The sequence below is a fragment of the Phascolarctos cinereus genome, unplaced genomic scaffold (genome assembly GCF_003287225.1).
Source record: "Phascolarctos cinereus isolate Bilbo 61053 unplaced genomic scaffold, phaCin_HiC Scaffold_9;HRSCAF=440, whole genome shotgun sequence".
Classification (NCBI taxonomy): Eukaryota; Metazoa; Chordata; class Mammalia; order Diprotodontia; family Phascolarctidae; genus Phascolarctos; species Phascolarctos cinereus.
In genome coordinates, this window is record NW_027556402.1 from 51595654 (window position 1) to 51614476 (window position 18823).

The following is an 18823-nucleotide window of genomic DNA, read 5'->3' on the forward strand; positions in this document are numbered from 1 at the left end:
ATTGAATATAGATTTCTATCTTACCCAACACAGAAGTAGGCGAGGAGGAGATCAACTAAAGGGGACTGACAGAAGGGAAGACCAACCAGGGGAGGCGGTAGACAGAAGCAAAACACTAGTGAGGAGGGAAAGGATGAAAAGAGAGGACAGACAGGTGGAAGAATAAGATGTAGGGAAATACACAGCTAATAATCATAATTGTGAATGTGAATGGGATGAACTGTCCCACAGAAGTACTTAGCAGAGTGGATCAAAACCCAGAATGCTACAATATGTTGTTTTCAAGAAACATATGTGAAGCAGAGAGACACACACAGAATAAAGGTAAGGGGCTGGAGAAGAAGCTATTATGCTTCAGCTGAAGTAAAAAAAAATCTATCTATCTATCTATCTATCTATCTATCTATCTATCTATCTATCTATGCAGGGGTAGCAATCCTGATCTTAAGGTAAAAGCAAAAATAGACCTAATTAAAAGAGATAAGGAAGGAAACTACACCTTCCTAAAAAAAAAGATAACATAGATGATGAAGCAATATCAGTATTAAACATATGTGCACCAAGTACAGTAGCATCCAAATTTGAATGGAGAAATTAAGACAGTTATAGGAAGAAATACACAACAAAATTATACTAGTGGAGGACCTCAACTGGGCCCTCTCAGAACTCAATAAATCCAACCAAAAATAAACAAGAAAAAAACTAAGGAGGTAAATAGAACATTAGAAAAGTTAGATATTACAGACTTTTGGCATGATTTAGACATAAAGAGTTCTACCATAGGCAAATTAGAAGAGCAATGTCCACCTGTCAGACTTATGGGCAGGGGAAGAATTCATGACCAATAAGAGATAAAGAACATTAAAAATTTAAAACAAATATTTGTAAAATATTAAAAAGGCTTTTGTACAAACAAAACCAATGCAATCAAGATTAGAAGGAAAACAGAAAGATAGGATACATTTTTTTTTACAGTAAGTGTCTCTGATAAAGGTCGCATTTCTCAAATATGTATAGAACTGAGTCAAATTTCTAAGAGGATAGGCCACTCCCCAATTGATGAATGATTGAAGCATAAGAACAAGCAGTTTTGAGATGATGAAATCAAAGCTATCTATAGGCATACGAACAAGTGCTCTAAATCACTTTTGATTAGAAAAATGCAAATCAAAACAACTCTGAGATACTATCTCACACCTATCAAATTGGCTAATATAACAAAAAAGGAAAATGATAAATGCTGGAGAAGGAAAATTGGGACACTAACGCACTGTTGTTGGAGTTGTGAACTGATCCAACCATTCTGGAGAGTAATTTGCAATTATACCCAAAGGGCATCCTGTACATATTCATTGACCCAGCAATACCACTATTAGTTCTGCATCCCAAAGAAATCATAAAAATGGAGAAAGGACTTATATATGTAAAAATATTTATAGCAGCCCTTTTCTTGGCAGCAAAATATTGGAAATTGAGGGGAGGCCCATCAATTGGGGAATGGCTGAACAAGCTGTGGTACATGAATGTAATGGAGTACTACTGTGCAATAAGAAATGGTGAACAAGTAGATTACAGAAACACCTGGAAACACTTGTATAAACTGATGCAAAGTGAAATAAGCAGAACCAGTAAAATATTGTAAACACTATCAGCAACATTGTGTGATGATCCACTATGAATGACTCAGCTCTTCTCAGCAACACAATGATCCAAGACCAGTACAAAGGACTCATGAAGGAAAATGCTATTCGTAACCAGATAAAGAACTGATGGACTCTGAATGCAGATTGAAGCATATTTGTTTTCACTTACTTTATTTTTTGTTGTGTTTTTTCTTTTGATTTTTTCTTATTTCACAACTGTGACTAACATGGAGATATGTTTTATATGATAGCACATGTGTAACTTATATCAAATTGCCTACTAGTTTCAGAAGAGGAGAGGGGAGGAAAGGAGAAAAAAAATGGAACTCAAAATCTTGTAAAAATAAATGAATGCTAAAAATTTTCATGTCATGCAACTGGGGAAAAGATAAAATGCTACTAAAATATTTTAAAAAAACACCTTTCAGTAACATGCCTTTTAAGGGATATCTCAAGTCATCAAGGATTTAATAGGCATCTACCCTATGCAAGACACTGTGCTAAGGATTAGAGATACAAAGAAAAACAAAAGCAGACACTTCTCTTGAGGAGCTCAAAATTTATTGAACAGACAAGAAAATAGTTATGTAAAATGAGTTGCTTATTTTCCTAGGAAAAAGATTGTTGCTATACATGGAATTCCCTACTTGGATGAAATGTCAGATCTGAAGAAAATAAAATCAGTAAAATATCACATCAATTTCACATTTGGATACTTTTTCTCCATCCACAACTGTGAAAAATAAATTGATATTGTCTTCTGCATTAAATATTTTAAATTGTACTTTTTTATCATGCACATTTGTTATTATAATATGGTAAAACACCAAGAAACCTGAACATCTCCCTTTACAAAGAACAGGATAAGAGGACTGCATATGAAGCCATGGATGTCCATTATGTACAGCATTATAATAATATATTCCACATTTTTTTCATTGTAATTCAGAAGTATCTATCTGTTTTTCCTCCTGAATTTCCTTCTCTCTAATGTTTATTTTTGATAATTCATTGCCATTTCTTTTTTCTTCTTCCCTTAATTCTAGTATCCTTATCACTCCTGTCAACTCTACTCCACCAAAAATTAAAATAAATTCAAAAACTCATATCTTATTTTGAGAAGTAGAATAAAGAACATTATCAAGGACACTTTTCATGGGTAAGGGAGGCAGGCTGGTCATGTAAGGAAAGTGAGCTATGACAAGTAGACACTCAAAGTGTCACATTACTCTCCAGGAAAAAGTAAAAAGAACTAAGCCAAGGTGTTCAACATCTATGGGATGCTATAGAGTATTTAATGAAAATGGGGATGGCAATGGCACATGATGAGAAAGCATGGATGAGTTTGTGGTCATCACTGGTAGAGCAAGTATCTGGTAGATCAGATGGATGTACAGTTGGAGTCTGTAGGAATCCTTGGGTTGATGGTTGAATTCTGGCTGAAAAAATGTGTAGATAGATACATGCATACATAGATTCACAATAGATAGATAGATAGATAGATAGATAGATAGATAGATAGATGGATAGATAGACTAAAAACAATACTTATCAGTGCTTCTGTGATAAACATAGCAGCCAAGATATGAGTCATTTGGCAACCCCAGCATCACTGCTATTAATAAGAACTCACATTTGTATATTGCTTAGAGCCTACCAGAATAAGTAGTTAATGCAAACATTGTTTTCATTTTACAGATCAAGAAGCTGAGGCTAGGAGACATATGCGATTTACCTCAGATCTAGTAAGTCAGACTAAAAGGCTTGGGCTTGACTGCAAGTCGATACAAAAGCTAATGCTCACTTCTTTATATCTTTATCTCTATATCCAACTCCATCTGTATCTTTATTAACATAGAAACGGTGAGCACTGAACTTTGTGTCAGACCTATGTTTGAACCCGGGCTCTTTTTATGATCTCATTCAAATTATTTCTCCTTCCTGAGCACCAGTTTCTCCCATAAAAAGAAAATATTAATGCTTATACTACTTGATTTTTTTTTTGGTAAAATAAACAGTGCTGAAAAAAGTAACTTCTCCAGGCAGTGAAAGGAAGTTGTTGCTAATGTTGTCAAATAATTCAGATTTGACTGGCTTGCTTGGTACTTTTATCACAGAATCACTGCTAAGAATTTGGGTTGTCTAACCAAGGTGCCAAATTCGATGAGGATTTTGGGCAAAGAGAGTGTGGGAGACTCTCTTAATGATAAGCACTCTTATAGCTTCTGTCTATGTGTGGGTTTGATTTCATTTTGATAACCTTTAATGTGTTTGGTTAATTTGTTGGTTTCAATTTTTTAGCTAGAGTTGAAGACTGTATTTTGGATGAGGTCATGGGATGGAAGTAGGGCTGAGATTTTTCCTGTCTATCTTTAAATCAGACCATATGGATAGCTCTTCATGTAAGTACTGGAAAGGGCTACCAGCAGAGGGGTAACTAAGAAGCATCTGGTCAGTGAAGAGACTGTCTAGAGTTGGTAAGGAATATACCATTATCCCTTTCAGGAAAACCTGGAGAGAGTGTATGAGGTTGCTAAATCAGCTTGGTGCTCTAGGAGTAGAAGCCATTAAGCTAACTCTCCTTAGAGGTTATTCTGACAACTAATCAACCTTTCCATTTTTTATTGAAGACCAATCAATTACACTACTTACCAGACTCAATCCTGATTCACTGACTGGCCTGCTGATGAGGTGTGCCAATTAATACCTGAAGGAAAAGGAGGACTAGCCAATATACAGGAATGACCAGTGAGAAAGGAGGCAGAATTTGCTGCTGGAAGGTGAAAATGTGCCTTCTCATTTCCCTCTTTTCTTTCTTCATATCCAAGCTCTTGATATAGCATTAGCCTGTTTTCCCAAATCAAATCAATGTAACTAGTAAAGTGTAAAATGTTTAGCCATTATCCTGATGATCTTTGTTCTGGCATTTCTGACATCTAAATTTACTGATATTGATATTATAAGCCATTTTATGTTTTCATTTGTTTAAACTAAATTTGTGGCTTAGCTCATTGATTTTGCAATCAAAGCATAGTTTACTGCAGGGTTTATCAAATGAACTTTTAAATACACATATTCATTCACTCATGCCCTAATTCAACAAGCATTTATTAAAGGTCTGTTGTGTGGCCAGTCTTTTGTTAAAGGCTGTGAGGATTTATTTTTAAAGCAGAAGTTATCATTTGTGCCTTCTAACTCCTCTGAGAAACTGAGTCACGATATATATACATATATATATATATATAATAAAGAACAATTCAAATTGGAGAGAGAGAGAGAGAGAGAGAGAGAGAGAGAGAGAGAGAGAGAATATGATATAGACCTTTAATAAAAGAATGACAAATTTCATAGTAAACTAAAGATCAGCATGGTATAATGCAAATCTGTGAATGCTTTGCAGTTAAAGTAGTCCTTAAGTGATGTTTTAAGGAAGTGTGGGATATACATAGCTAGAAAGAAAGAATAAGTGCTGGTGAGGGGGCCTACATGAGAAAAGGCAAAGAGGTGATCATGAACATGGTATGTGGGGGGACCAACCTAACCTAAACAGTAGTTTATATGGGAGCAGTAAAAAAAAAAGTTGTCTAGGAAGATTGGAACTGGTCAATGGAGATCCTTCAATGTCATTCTGATGAGTTTGAATGCAACATGTTCGATCAATTTACATTGATCAAGTTCGATGACAAAAATATGGTTTTAGGAAATCTAAGAAGGCAGTAAGTAAGTAAGTTAAGTAAGGGATAAAGTTAAAACTTTGAGTCAGAGCCTGGAGTCAGGAAGACATCTTCTTGAGTTCAAAACTGTCCTCAACACTTCCTAACTGTGTGACCCTGGACAAGTCACTTACCTCTGTTCTACTCCCTTCCAGTTCTAAGATTCTGTGATCTGAAGATTAATGTAAAGGAAAAATTAAAACTCTAAGGATAAAACCATGTGGGCTGCCAGAGTTATTGGGATGCAGGGTGGAGTGGAGTGAAGAAAGAGGAAGAGGAGTCAGCAGGGGAGAAGATGAAAGATAGAAAAAATTGGTATGTTTTCCATGGAAGCAATTCAAGTCAACAAAGAATTTATCAGATGTTTACTATATGCCAGGCACTCTGCAAAGCATTGGGGATACAGATATGAACAGGAAGAAAAACAGTCTCTGTCTTCAAGGAGTTGACATTCCAATGGGGAAGACAATACATAAAAGAAGTGTAAGGGGACAGAATGGGTGGGATGAAGTTGCTTGACAGGAGAGTATCATAGGAAGAAGTCTAGAGAATTGGAAGTACAGCCTGAAAAATGTTGAACACGTGACTCTGCTTTCTCTTAAAAACAGAGATTCTGGGAGGAGCTAATCAACCAGAGGGAGAGAACACAGGTGTGAAAATTGCCACCAATGTGAGAAATCCATAGGTGAGTAAACTTCCATGGCAAAGATATTTCTTTTCCATGGTAAAGAAAGTCCAGAGAATCAATAGCAAAGCCTAGATAGGAATGCTACTGCATTTTGGATTAAAGAGACTACTATGTTCCTTATAATGTTACAGGGGGAACTTCAGTTGATATACAAACAAAAAATATTAATACTTTTTAAAATGTATGTGGCCGTTTTGTTACAAGACTGATGTGAATTCATCAGAATCAAAAAAGAGATAAACTTTGAGACCAATGTGTCTGTGGTGATTTCAATATAGGCAATGTCCCATTGAGATAAAGAAGTAATTTCCATAATGATGATGAAGTTGTTAAAGATATTTGTAATAAAGAGAGCTACTACAGCCATCCATAAAGTTATCTATGACCTTTGTGTAGAGAAGACTAAGTAGACAATATTATTGATGAATGCAAGATGGTGGCATAGATAAATGGTTTTTAATGTATGGATATTTATACTTGAACAAACATTTGTTTTCACAGGATTATATATTTAGAGCTTGAATGAACCTTAGAAGCCATCTAGACTAAATTGCCTCATTTTACAAGTAAGAAAACTGAGACCTAGGCAAACTAAGTGACTTGCACAAAGTCATACAAGTAATATCAAATCTGGAATGTGAACCCTGGTTCTCTGATTCCAGAGCTACCACACATTCCATTATGCCACTAATATGTTTTAATATTTTAAACAAGAATACCAGAGAAGGCGCGCTTTTATAATTATCTCATATAGTCAGTAGCATCTAGCAGATAGAAGATTACACAAAAACTACAATTTAATATATATTTAGCAGAAGACAGTGTTTTAGTGCCTATCATGCTACTATTATTTTTATTATGGATTTAAATATACAAAAGCCAGCAGATGTATTTGGGAAAACCAATGGCCTGAGACTTAAGGTACCTGTTTTCTATTCTTGGCATTGTGAAAAAAAAGGTATATAAACTTAAAAAAAACATTTAGCCTCTGTATACATAAGTTATCATCTATGGGATGAAGAGATTGGAACACATGTTCTCTGGAGTTTCTACAGCTCCAAACTTGTATGACTCCAAATTTTTAAAGAAGGTTTTAAAACTAATTTTTTAGAGAATTCCAATGTGCTGTGGCAAAAATAAAACTGGAATGGGAGTCAGAAGGCTTTTCTAGCTAATGATCACCAATGATTATTTATATGAGTCTGGATCAAGCATTTAACTTTCCTTTGTATCATTTCCCCATCTCTGATGCACATGCATATAGGCTAAATGACCTCTAAGTAACCATTTCCTTCTAAAATTCTGTAATTCTTAAGAAGTATCCTTTGAATGTTATCTTATTTAAAAAAGTCTGTGCCAAAATCATTCAAGAAAAGAAAGGGAAACATAATATATTTCTTTCCTAATTTCAGAATCCAGAATGCTATAAAGAGGTATGAAATATTAAGGTCTTTCTTTTTGTCCTTTGGCCCACATTATAGGCAGCTTCATATATGATTTTATTTTTTTTTCACATTCATTTTGTATATGTTACCTTTTCCACTAACAGACACATTAATGTCCTTTTCTGAACTAAGGACATACCTTATTTATATGTGATAGCAACATCATAAATTGCCTGAGCCATTGAAAACAATAAACTGGGAATGTTACAGAAGGAGTCAGGGCCTTTCATTGGTATTATCTCTTTCAAGATGACAGGCTATCTCAGGAGGCTGGAGAATTCTTAGTTGTACGAGTTTGTGACTAATAGCTGGTTTGATGTGACAAGAGCTGGCTGTCTTGGGAAATTGAACCATCTTTAAGCTCAATACCCTTTGTGTCTCATTCTTTGTAGGTTATTGTTCTGAGGTCTGAGGGGACCTCTTTTACAGTTTGCATTCACAGACAATATGAGATCAGCAAGAACTCTGTAGTTTTACTGTCTTTATTGATTTGTTGCCATTCTAGCTGGTAGCTAATTTGCTTGTTAGCAAACATTTTAAGAGCTATAGATAGATAGATAGATAGATAGATAGATAGATAGATAGATAGACAGATAGATAGATATATTCAGTCAGCTTTAACTTAGGTACTTTGATACTTTGATTTGGGACCTCATTTGCTTGATCTATGAAAATAGGATTGAACTGGATAATTTCTAGCTCTAAGCCCTGTTTTCCAACTGATGTGGACATTCCCTCCAATGGGAAAAAAACTGTAACCCATTCATTTCTTTTCAGTCTATGATTCTGAAAGGAGATACCTTATTCAGTTGAAGTAGAATAGATGAGGGGCAGCGGTGGAGTCATATTGAAAAGGTAACAAACTCATCTGAATAAAAGTCAGGGAAGCATGCTCAGGAGTGCATTTGCTTGGAGATAAATGGAAGCAGAAACAGAGTTGAAATTGTTATTAGAGTAAATTATAGAATATCCAGGAGGAAAAGTAGAGAGAAAATAAAGAGTTTGAGTGAAAAAATCATAACCTGGCACAGAGATCTAATGAGGGACTTCAATTATCCAGATATTGGCTGGAAGGTTCATTTTGTCTAAATTGAAGCTGCTAGTAAATTTTTGATGCTTCTTTAAAAATAATTTCCTCCCTCAAAAAGTAAAGAGGAAAGTCTGAATTTTATTCTCAACAACATGGAATAACTGGTTGCCATAGTGAAGCTGATGTGAATTTTGGGAAATGAAGACTTGAAGTTGGAATTTTTGTTATAGGAGATGAAACTCTATAAGTAGTTTGATATGCATCTTAAAGTCCAAAAGGACCAAAGGAAAGATTGATAAAATTCCCATGGACCAAAATTATATAGATAAAGTCAAGCTAAGAGCAACAGAAAACTTTCAAAAATGAAATTCTGAAAGGCAGGAGAGAAATAATCTTAATGATGAAAAAAGAACAGAGTTCTTGTAGGCAACAGATTTGGACATGTCAGCCAATTGATGCTTGAAAAAGACAGAGAAAATAGAAATAATAACATGTAATGGAGGATGAATACAAGCATGCATGTGACTGTCTTGTATGAATGAGGTCGAGTGGGTGTTAAAAGTCAGAGTGACCTAAAGCAAGTAAGTTTAGCTAAAATAACCATAAGGCAATTTCTTCATTTTTCTGTATATAACTGAGAAAAGGAGAAGACAGAAGAAGAGATAGGATCTCTCTCCAAGGTCGACCCATCAATGAGTATTTATTAAAAAATTTCTTGTAGGTGTTCAGTAGTTCATTCATATCTGACTCTTTGTGACCCCATGGACAATGTCCGTGGGGTTTTCTTGGCGAAGATACTGAAGTGGTTTGTCATTTCCTTCTCCAGCAGATTAAGGCAGACAAAGGTCAATTAACTTTCCCAGGGCCACACAGCTAATAAGTGTCTGATGCTAGATTTGAACTGAGGTCTTCCTGACCCAGGCCCAGAACTCTATCCGCTGAGTTACTTAGCTGCACCTCATTAAGGTACCACTATGTTCTAAATACTCTGTTATGTGCTGCAGATAAAAGTACCAAAAATTAAATAATCTCTACTCACAAGGAGCTTCCATTCTAATGGAGAATACAAATATACACACACATACATATACAACCATATGTGTATGTGTATGTACACATGTACACATATATAGGTATGTATTTGTATGTATATTATATTACATGTACATACATATAATATATATGAATATTATATATGTATTTATCATAAATATGAAATTAGTTTGATTTGATGTAGTAAAACTCTTAGCAACTACAATGTCAAAAGGTGAACAGGCTTTTAGTGTGTTCTTGGTCACTCGAGGTCTTTGAGCAAAGGCTGGACAAAAAACATAAGTCAAACATGGTGTAGAATGAATTCTTTTTGAATCTGGCATCAGGCATGTACTACTTGTGTGAACCTAGGTGAGTGGAATAACATCTCTCAACCTCAGTTTTCCCATTTATAAAGTAAAAATAATACTAGTGTTTGTACCACTGGGCTATTGTCAAATTAGTTAATGTATATAAAGCACTTTACAAACCTTAAAGCAAAATGTGTTGTTATCATTATCATTATTATTCGGGTTGAATAGAATTACTTCTTAGATCATAGGGCCTGTCTCACTCTGATATTCTGAGATTATGTGATTTTGGTTCCTTCTACAAATCCTTTATGGGTTTTCTATAACATTTACTACCAGAGATCTTCCATTTCTCCTTCTAATGTTTCTTGTATAACATTGAAAGAATCAAGGCTTCCAATTATCCCTTGCTCTTTTCAAATGACTGACTTACCTCCTTTTCTTCTGTTACATACCCTTGAATATGTATTTTGTGTAATTTCTTGTGTATATTATCTTTGGGGAAATGCTTAAAACTACTTATAACCACTAAGAATGTTTTCTTTACATTTTGGTCAAGGGTCAGCTGCAACTTTTTACTCATGACATTGAGACATTCTAGAATACGTAGCCATACAGCATCATCAGAAGGATATTGCTGTGGAAAAAATTGGTTGTGTTAGGGAGCAGCTTGAGATTGCTAAAAGAATCAAGAATTTCCCCAAATATCATACAATATATACTCTCCTATTCAGTTCTTGTTCTAGATCATTATTGGGATTGACTCTTCAAGATATATTTTTCTTTCTCTTTCCCCTTTATTTTTAGTTCTCTCTCTCTCTCTCTCTCTCTCTCTCTCTCTCTCTCTCTCTCTCTCTCTCTCTCTCTGAAACAAATAATCAAATCACCCTTTGGAAAATCTAGTGATGAGTTTCTCCAAATTTACCTAGGCTCATCTTGAAATGAGAGACATACTGTCCATCATTGGGTCTCCACTGGAAACCTTTATTGCTTGGTAGGAACTTCAAAAGCTATGGTTCCACTGACTAACCTTCAAAACCCAGGGCCACCTTTATGTCACTTTGAGGTACTAGGACAGACTAATCACTTCTTTATGGACCACATACCAAGCTGACCTAACAATGCACTGTAATATGTGTGTTCAACATAATATCACCTGACAATAAGTGCGTGTGTAGAATCTCTCCATCTGTGGGGAAACCCTTTTATATTTAGATTCGGGCTAGTGTATTCTCCTGGACACTGGAGAATATGTCTGGCAAGAATATATCTCCCTATATTATGTCATGAAGCATATTTGCGATCAGACAGTCATTGGATTTCTTCAAGTCTCATCTAATGTCCTACATTCTATAAGAGCATCTTCCCAGTCTTCCTCACTATCAGTGTCTTCTCTCTGAGACTGTTTCCAATTTACCATGTATCTTGTGTGTACATGACTGATGGTGTGCCACCTCCCTTGTTAGAATGTGAACTCCATGAGGGCAGGAATTAGTTTTGTTTTTCTTTGAATCTGCACTATTTGCATGTCTGAAATTTAGTAAGTGCTAAGTAAATAATTGTTGATTGATTAAACGGTATTATAATTTGAATTGTATTATTAAGGAACATTAAAATATGTGTGGCAACCACTTTATTAGAGGAGAGTATTTAAGGCTCCATTTTTCTTTACCAAGGCAAATAATCTTTTGGAATTAATAATCAATAAATGGAATAGAATATTGTATTAATTCTACCTCTCAGGAATTTGCATAACTTGTGGTATGCACAAATTAGTTCCCTGTTATTTTATTTGATGAAGAATATCTTCAAGATCAGTATAGATTATTTTCAAATTTTTGATAGATGAAAAAACTGCTACACAGTTGATAGTTGCTAATGTCTTTTTAGGTGACTTTGGGTGGGGGGACAGACATAATAATATAATGTGTGATATTTTCTCATTCTTTTAGAATTGTCCTCTATTTGAGATATTTTGGAAATAGATTTAAGAATATCTTCAAACTGGTACTACTTCCAGCACAGTTTTCAACTGTATCATGTCAGGTCCATAGTTTCTCCTGACTTTTTTTTCTCCTTACAGTAAATTTTTGCTTACTCCTGTAGCACATAAATGTCAAGGAACTGGGAATTCAAGAGTTAAGCATCCACTATCACAAGAAATCTAATTAGTTCACCATAGATATTCTGGTAAATCTGCTCCATGTCACTCTTGTTGGCAGGCTTTTTCTAACCTAATTTCTATGAGTTCTCAAAATGGACAAGTTTAGTTGTCTATCACACTAAGATTTCTGTAGGCTTATTACCCCAGAACTGTTTTTTTGCTCTTTACTGAAGTGATGCTATTTGTACTTATCTGCCATTCTCCTTGATATACATTTTTAAAAGTTCTTGTACTCTAGATTGCCATGGCCCCTAGATCCCACGTCCCTCCCTCTCAAAGAGATCAATTGTTTATTGGACAAGGCAGTTTCTGGGCTTTTGTGAGCCCAGATGAGTAGCTCAACTGAGTTGGGAGGCAACATGGCATAATAAATTTGTTTAAAGGAACTGAATCCAAATCCTATCACCATAGTTTATTAACCATGTGACTTCAGAAAAGTCATTTAACATGATAGCTTGTCAGAGGATGGCCTCAAAGGTCCTTTCTTTCTCTCAATTTGGGATCCTAATTATATCAGTCTTCATTAGGAAATAATACTATTTCTAGGAGGGAGTGGGAAGAGGAAAACTGAGAAATGTAGGTGATCTAAAAGAGAAAAGTTATTAAACTATTTTAAAAACATAAAAGTAATTTTCCTCCACTCTTCGACATTACATGCTAAAATCCTTTTCTGAAGAATTCAACCAGTTAGAGTTAAAGTCCCACTTTTTCCCATCAGCTATAATAGATTTTTCAAATTCCTGAATATTCTTCCATCCTCAGTATAACAAAAGTGTTATTACAGAGCTAATGTGATATAATCATGTGATATAAGCATGTAGATTCAGTCAGAGTTATGGAAAAGTATTTTTCTGTTTAGAAAGATGAACACAACATTTGAGGGAGGTGATACAATTCACAAACTAGACCTATTCCTAGTATTCATCGATTTTAAGGCCATTGTTTTGCATCACAAATTTTTGTCAATATCAATGTGCCCTGAACAGCTACATATGCATGAATACATGTATATGTGAATATGTGTATGTGCACATGTATGCATTCATGGACATATGTACAAAATGCACACAACAATGCAAGGCACTAAACAAATGTCCAGTTGATTATAATAGATAATTCATACTTATTGAAGTCACGGACTATGTCTTACTTCCATATCTATTTCCTTCAATACCTGGTAGAGCTGAATTATTGATCTAGGGGTTCAGAGAAATGGGCCATGATTTTGGACCAAATCAACCTGGAAGAGCCTAGGTAAAGGGAGAGAACATGAAACACATGATTAGTATATCAGTGTATGAATATATGAATATGTATACATGTCTATGAGAGAGAGAGAGAGAGAGAGAGAGAGAGAGAGAGAGAGAGAGAGACAATAACGAATAATAAGAATAATTGAATCTGGAAGAATTGGCCCCAAATCTCAAATTTGAACCATAAACACGCTATGGATACACATATATGCAGCTAGGTGGAAGAGTGAGTAATTCTGGTCTTGGAGTCAGGAAGATATATGAGTTCAAATCCTTCTTCAGATACTTCCTAGCTGTATGACTCTGAGCAAGTCACTTAGTGTCTCTCAGCCACAGTTTCCTCATCTGCAAAATGGATATAATAATGCATCTACCTCACAAAGTCTTTCAAGCGCTACATAAATGTTAGCTGTTATATTTATTGATTATGGAGAATACATATATTATACTACATTATAATGCATGTTACATACATTTGAAAATGTATGGACATGTTAATTATGGATTTAACAATTAGTATTTCCTAGGTACCTTTCCTGTCTGAAATTACGTCCTTTTTCTTGAGAAAATTGATTCAACTAAGTCTATGCAACCACAGGAATGAGGCACAAAATTGTGGGGTCCTTAGTTTTCTGCCTGAGGCTACTTGTGCAGCTGTTTTAGCTCTAGCCAGCTAAATAGCTCATTCTATTGCCATGGATTTCTTAACTGTTCCCTGTTAATGTAGTACAGATGTGCATCTCTCACGTAATCATTAAAAGTTGTGTTTAAATAGTCATGACCAAAGAAGAGGTGCCATTCCACAAATAATAGTGACAATAGCCAGCACATTCACAGAACTTCATAAGTGAGACATTTCTTGGGGGCTATATAATCCAGTTATCGACTGGAATCCCCTCTATAACATTTCTAACAAGTGGTTATTAAACAGAGCCAAGTACTGGGAAATTCACTACCTGCCATGGCACCCCATTCTACTTTTGCACAACTCTAATTGTTAAAAAGCCTTTCCTGACATTAACCATAGATGTTCCTCTTTGCAATTTTATTCCATCACATCTGATTCTGCTCTTTTGGGCCAGAGCAAGTCTAATCCTTTTCCACAATACAGCCCTTCATATATTTGAAGGCAGCTATGATGTGGCTTCTCCTCCCCAAGCATTCTCTCTTTCAGGCTTACCATCCCAAGTTTCTTCAGCCTAGCTTCATAAGATCCTTCACCATTCTGGCTGTTCCTGAAGCTTTCCATCTTATCAATATCCTGCCCAAACTGTGGTGCCCACAACAGTAAACAAAACTCCAGATGTGGTCAGACAAGGGAAGAGGACAGAAGGACTGTCACTTTCTCTTTCCTGGAAGCTACCCATATTTCACCTAATGCTGCCTACCATCACAATATTTTACTTGGCTTTCTTTTTTTTTCTTTTAAAGGTATTTTTTATTATAGTGTTGTCATTGTACAAACTGTTTTCCTAGTTCCATTCACTTCACTCTACAACAGTTCATACTTCCCAGGATTCTTTGACATCATCTTTTTTATAATTTTTTCTTTTCTTTTTTTTAAAATTTTTCTTTTTTTAATTTTTTTTCCATATGCTTTTGAGTTGAAAATTTTTTCTCCTTTTTTCTCCCCCCCACCCTCCCCAAGACGGCGCACAATCTGACATAGGCTTTACATTTACATACCCATTAAACATATTTTCACATTAGTGAAGTTGTAAGTAAAAATTAAAACCAATAGGCGGAACCATCAGAAAGATGAAACAAAACTCAACAGAAGGTAAAAATAAGTGAGAGCAATTCGACTTCCATAGTTCTTTCTTTGGATGTGGACAGCATTTTCCATCCCGAGGCCTCTGGAGATGTCTTAGATCCTCGTAATGCTGAGAAGGGTTCAGTTGAACATTCTTAGTCATTGCATAACATGGCTGCTATTGTGTACAAAGTCCTCTTGGTTCTGCTCACTTTTACTTGGCTTTCTTACTCATATTTTGGAAGCCTATTAAGACTCCCACATCTTTTTCATACAGACTGCTGCCTCACAATGCCTTCTTCATCTTGTACATGTGAAGTCAATTTCTTGAAACCAAATGTAAGACTTTTTATTTATTCCTATCCTATTTCATCTTAGATTCAGCTAAATGTTTTAGTCTATTAAGTTGTCTTTGGATCTTTATCTAGTCATTGAGCCTACTGCATTAACCCACATTTTTGGCATCTGCAAATTTGAAAAGGATGTCATCTATCCTTTTATCTAAAATGTGGGTAAAATGTTTAACAACAAAGAATTAAGGACAACCTACTGGAACATTAGACAGGAGATTGATTCTCAATTAAAATTAGACCATTAATTTGAACACTTAATTAACTCTTTAAGTCCAACAGCTTAGCCAGTTCTCAATTGGTCTAATTGTACTCTTTTGTAATTCAAATTTCTCTGTCTTGTTTACAAAATGATTAGATCAGTTCATAACTTTACCAACAGTACATTAGTGTCCCAGTTTTTCCACATACCCTTCATCATTTATTTTTCTTTCTGTCATATTAGCCAATTTGATGGGTGTGAGTTGTTTTCATTTGCATGTCTCTAATCAATAGTGATTTAGAAAATTTTTGTATCACTACAGATAGCTTTAGATTCTTCTTCTGAAAACTGCCTGTTTGTATGAGACATTTATCAGGAAACTTTCTATATTTTCCCCCAGTTTCTTGTTTTCCTTCTAATCTTGGCTGTATTGGTTTTGTTTGTGCAAACCCTTTTTAATTTAGTGTAATCTAAATTATCCATTTTGCATTCTGTAATGCTCTCTCTCTCTCTCTCTCTCTCTCTCTCTCTCTCTCTCTCTCTCTGTCTCTGTTTCTCTCTCTCCCTCTCACCCTCTCTCTCTCTTTCTCTCTCTCTTTTTTTCTCTCTCTGTTGTTTGGTCATAAATTCTTCCCTTTTCCATAGATGTGAGAGGCAAAATACTACATGCTTCCCTGATTTGCTTGTGATAGCACCTTTTATTTATAAATCACGGACCCATTTTGACCTTACCTTGTCATGTAGTGTAAGAGCTTAGTCTCTGCCTCTACCAAACTACTTTTGAATTTTCATGACAATTTTTGTCAAATGGTGAATTATTTTTCCCCAAAATCTTGGATCTTTGAATTTATCAAACCCTAGATTTCTATGGTCATTTACTATTGTGTATTGTATACCTAATATTTTCCCCTGATCCACAACTCTGCTTCTTAACTGGCACTACATTGTTTGATGATGATTACTGATTTGAAATACAATTTGAGTTTTGAGATTTCCAGGCCACTTTCTTTCATATTTTTTTCATTGATTGCCTTGATATTTTTGATTATTTCTTCTATATGTGTTCTGTTATTATTTTTCCTAGCTTTATGAAGCAGTTTTTGGTAGTTTGATTAGTATTGTACTGACTAAATAAATTAATTTAGGTGGATCTAGCATGGTCATAGTGTATGATCTTTGTAATAAATTGTTGTTATCCCCTTGCTAGTATTTTACTTGCCATTTTTTTGCATCTATATTCGTTAGGAAAATTGGTCTATAGTTTTTTACAATGTTTTGCCTCCTCTTGCTTTAGGAACTAGAACTATATTTTTGTCATAGAAGGAATTGGGTAGGTCTCTTTCTGTAGTTTTTTTTTTCAGTTTATGTAGTATTAGAATTAATTGTTCTTTAAATGCTTGTTAGGATTGTCATGCGAATGCATCTGGTCTTTCTTCCCTTTAGAGAGCTTATTTATGGCTTGTTCAAATTTTTTCTTAAACAGAATTATTTAATTATTCTATTTTACCTTCTGTTAGTCAGCAATTTATATTTTTCTCGATAGTCATTCATTTCATTTTGATTATCAGTTTTATTGGTACCTGTTAGGCAAAATACCATTTTTGTTTAACCTTTATCGATTACACATTCATACTTTTAATTTTTGATATTTATAATTTGGTTTTCTTCTTTCTTTTTGTAAATCAAATTAGTCAATGTTTGTTCTTCTTTTTTACTCTTCCCCCCCCCATAAAACCTGCTTCTAGTTTAATTTATTAGTTCAATGTTTTTTTTTTTACTTTCCATTTTGTGAAATTCTACTTTAATTTTCAGGATTCAAAATTTGAATTTAGTTAAAAGATGGTTAATTTGTTGTTGTTCTAGCTTGGTTTTAGTTGCATACCCCATTTGTTGATATGTTCTTTCTCTCTTACCAGGGAGTGAAGGATCAAGTTTTTCTTTTTTTCCATTATGTGGGTGACATGAGAATGTTTGTAAGCAGTGGGAAATGAGCCACTAGATATGAAGAGATTAAAAGTAATTAAAAGAGTGACCACAAGAGAGAGAATGATGTGTCAGAGATGCAATAGAATAGGATTACTTGAACTAGTAGATGGGTCTGCCTTGGTAAGGAATAAGGCCACTTCATCATGTGAGAAAGGAATGAAGGAGGAGAAAGTGACATAAGTCATCTGACTGATAGGAAAATAGCAAGAAGGGAGAAAAGGGAATCCACAGTGAATGATTTCAATTTTTTTTTCATTGAATATGAGATTCTCAGTGGAGAAAGTAGAGGGAGAGGGAGCCATAGGAAGTTTGAGGTGGGTTGAAAAAAGTATGGAAGAGACTCTATGGAGAACAGGAAAGTGAGTTGATGAGGGTATAAGAGTAGGATTGACTGGAAGCTGTGAGAACCTAATTGAGGTTATAACAGATGGACCCAGTTCCTTGACCCACTAATTCTTTAGGATTAGAATATTTGGTTTCTAATTACTTTTTAATCTGCACTTCAAAGGCTCTCTGTTGAGTGTTATTTTTGCTGGATTATAGCCCGAAAAAAGATGCACTTAATATTTCTACTTTTCTGCACTTTTGTGAGATTTTATACCTTAATATATGGTTAATTTTTGTGAATGTGCATTAACAATTGAAAAATAGGTACATTCCTTTCTATTCCCATTGAATAGTCTACAGAGGTCTACCACAGCTAACTTTTTAAAAATTATATTAATCTCACCAACCTTCTTCTTTTTTATGTGATAATTAGATTTACTTAGGTCTGAGATGAATATAGGTTTGCTATCTATTTCCTCTAGTAACTCATGTAACTCCTTCTGATATTTGGATGCTATGCCATTTGGTGCATATCTTTACCTTACTGATATTAATTCATTATCTATGGTACCTCTTAGAACCTTCATATTCTCTTTTAATTAGATTAATTTTTGCTTTGTCTGATGTCATGGTTGCTCTCTTAGCCCCTTTCCCTCTTACTTCCCTGTTTGGTAAGATAAATTTCTCTACCCAACTGTGTGTATGTATATTCTTCCTTCCTTGAACTTGTTCAGATAATGAGGCTCAAGTAGTATCTGCTCACTCTAGTCATTCTCCCCCACATTATATAAACTCTTCCTTGCATACCTTATTTATGGGAGATAATTTTATCCATTCTTTCTCCTTCTCCCAGTGTATTTCTCTTTCTCACCCTTCACTTCTTCTTTTGTGATCAATCTAAAAAAGTAGACTCACATCTATGCCCT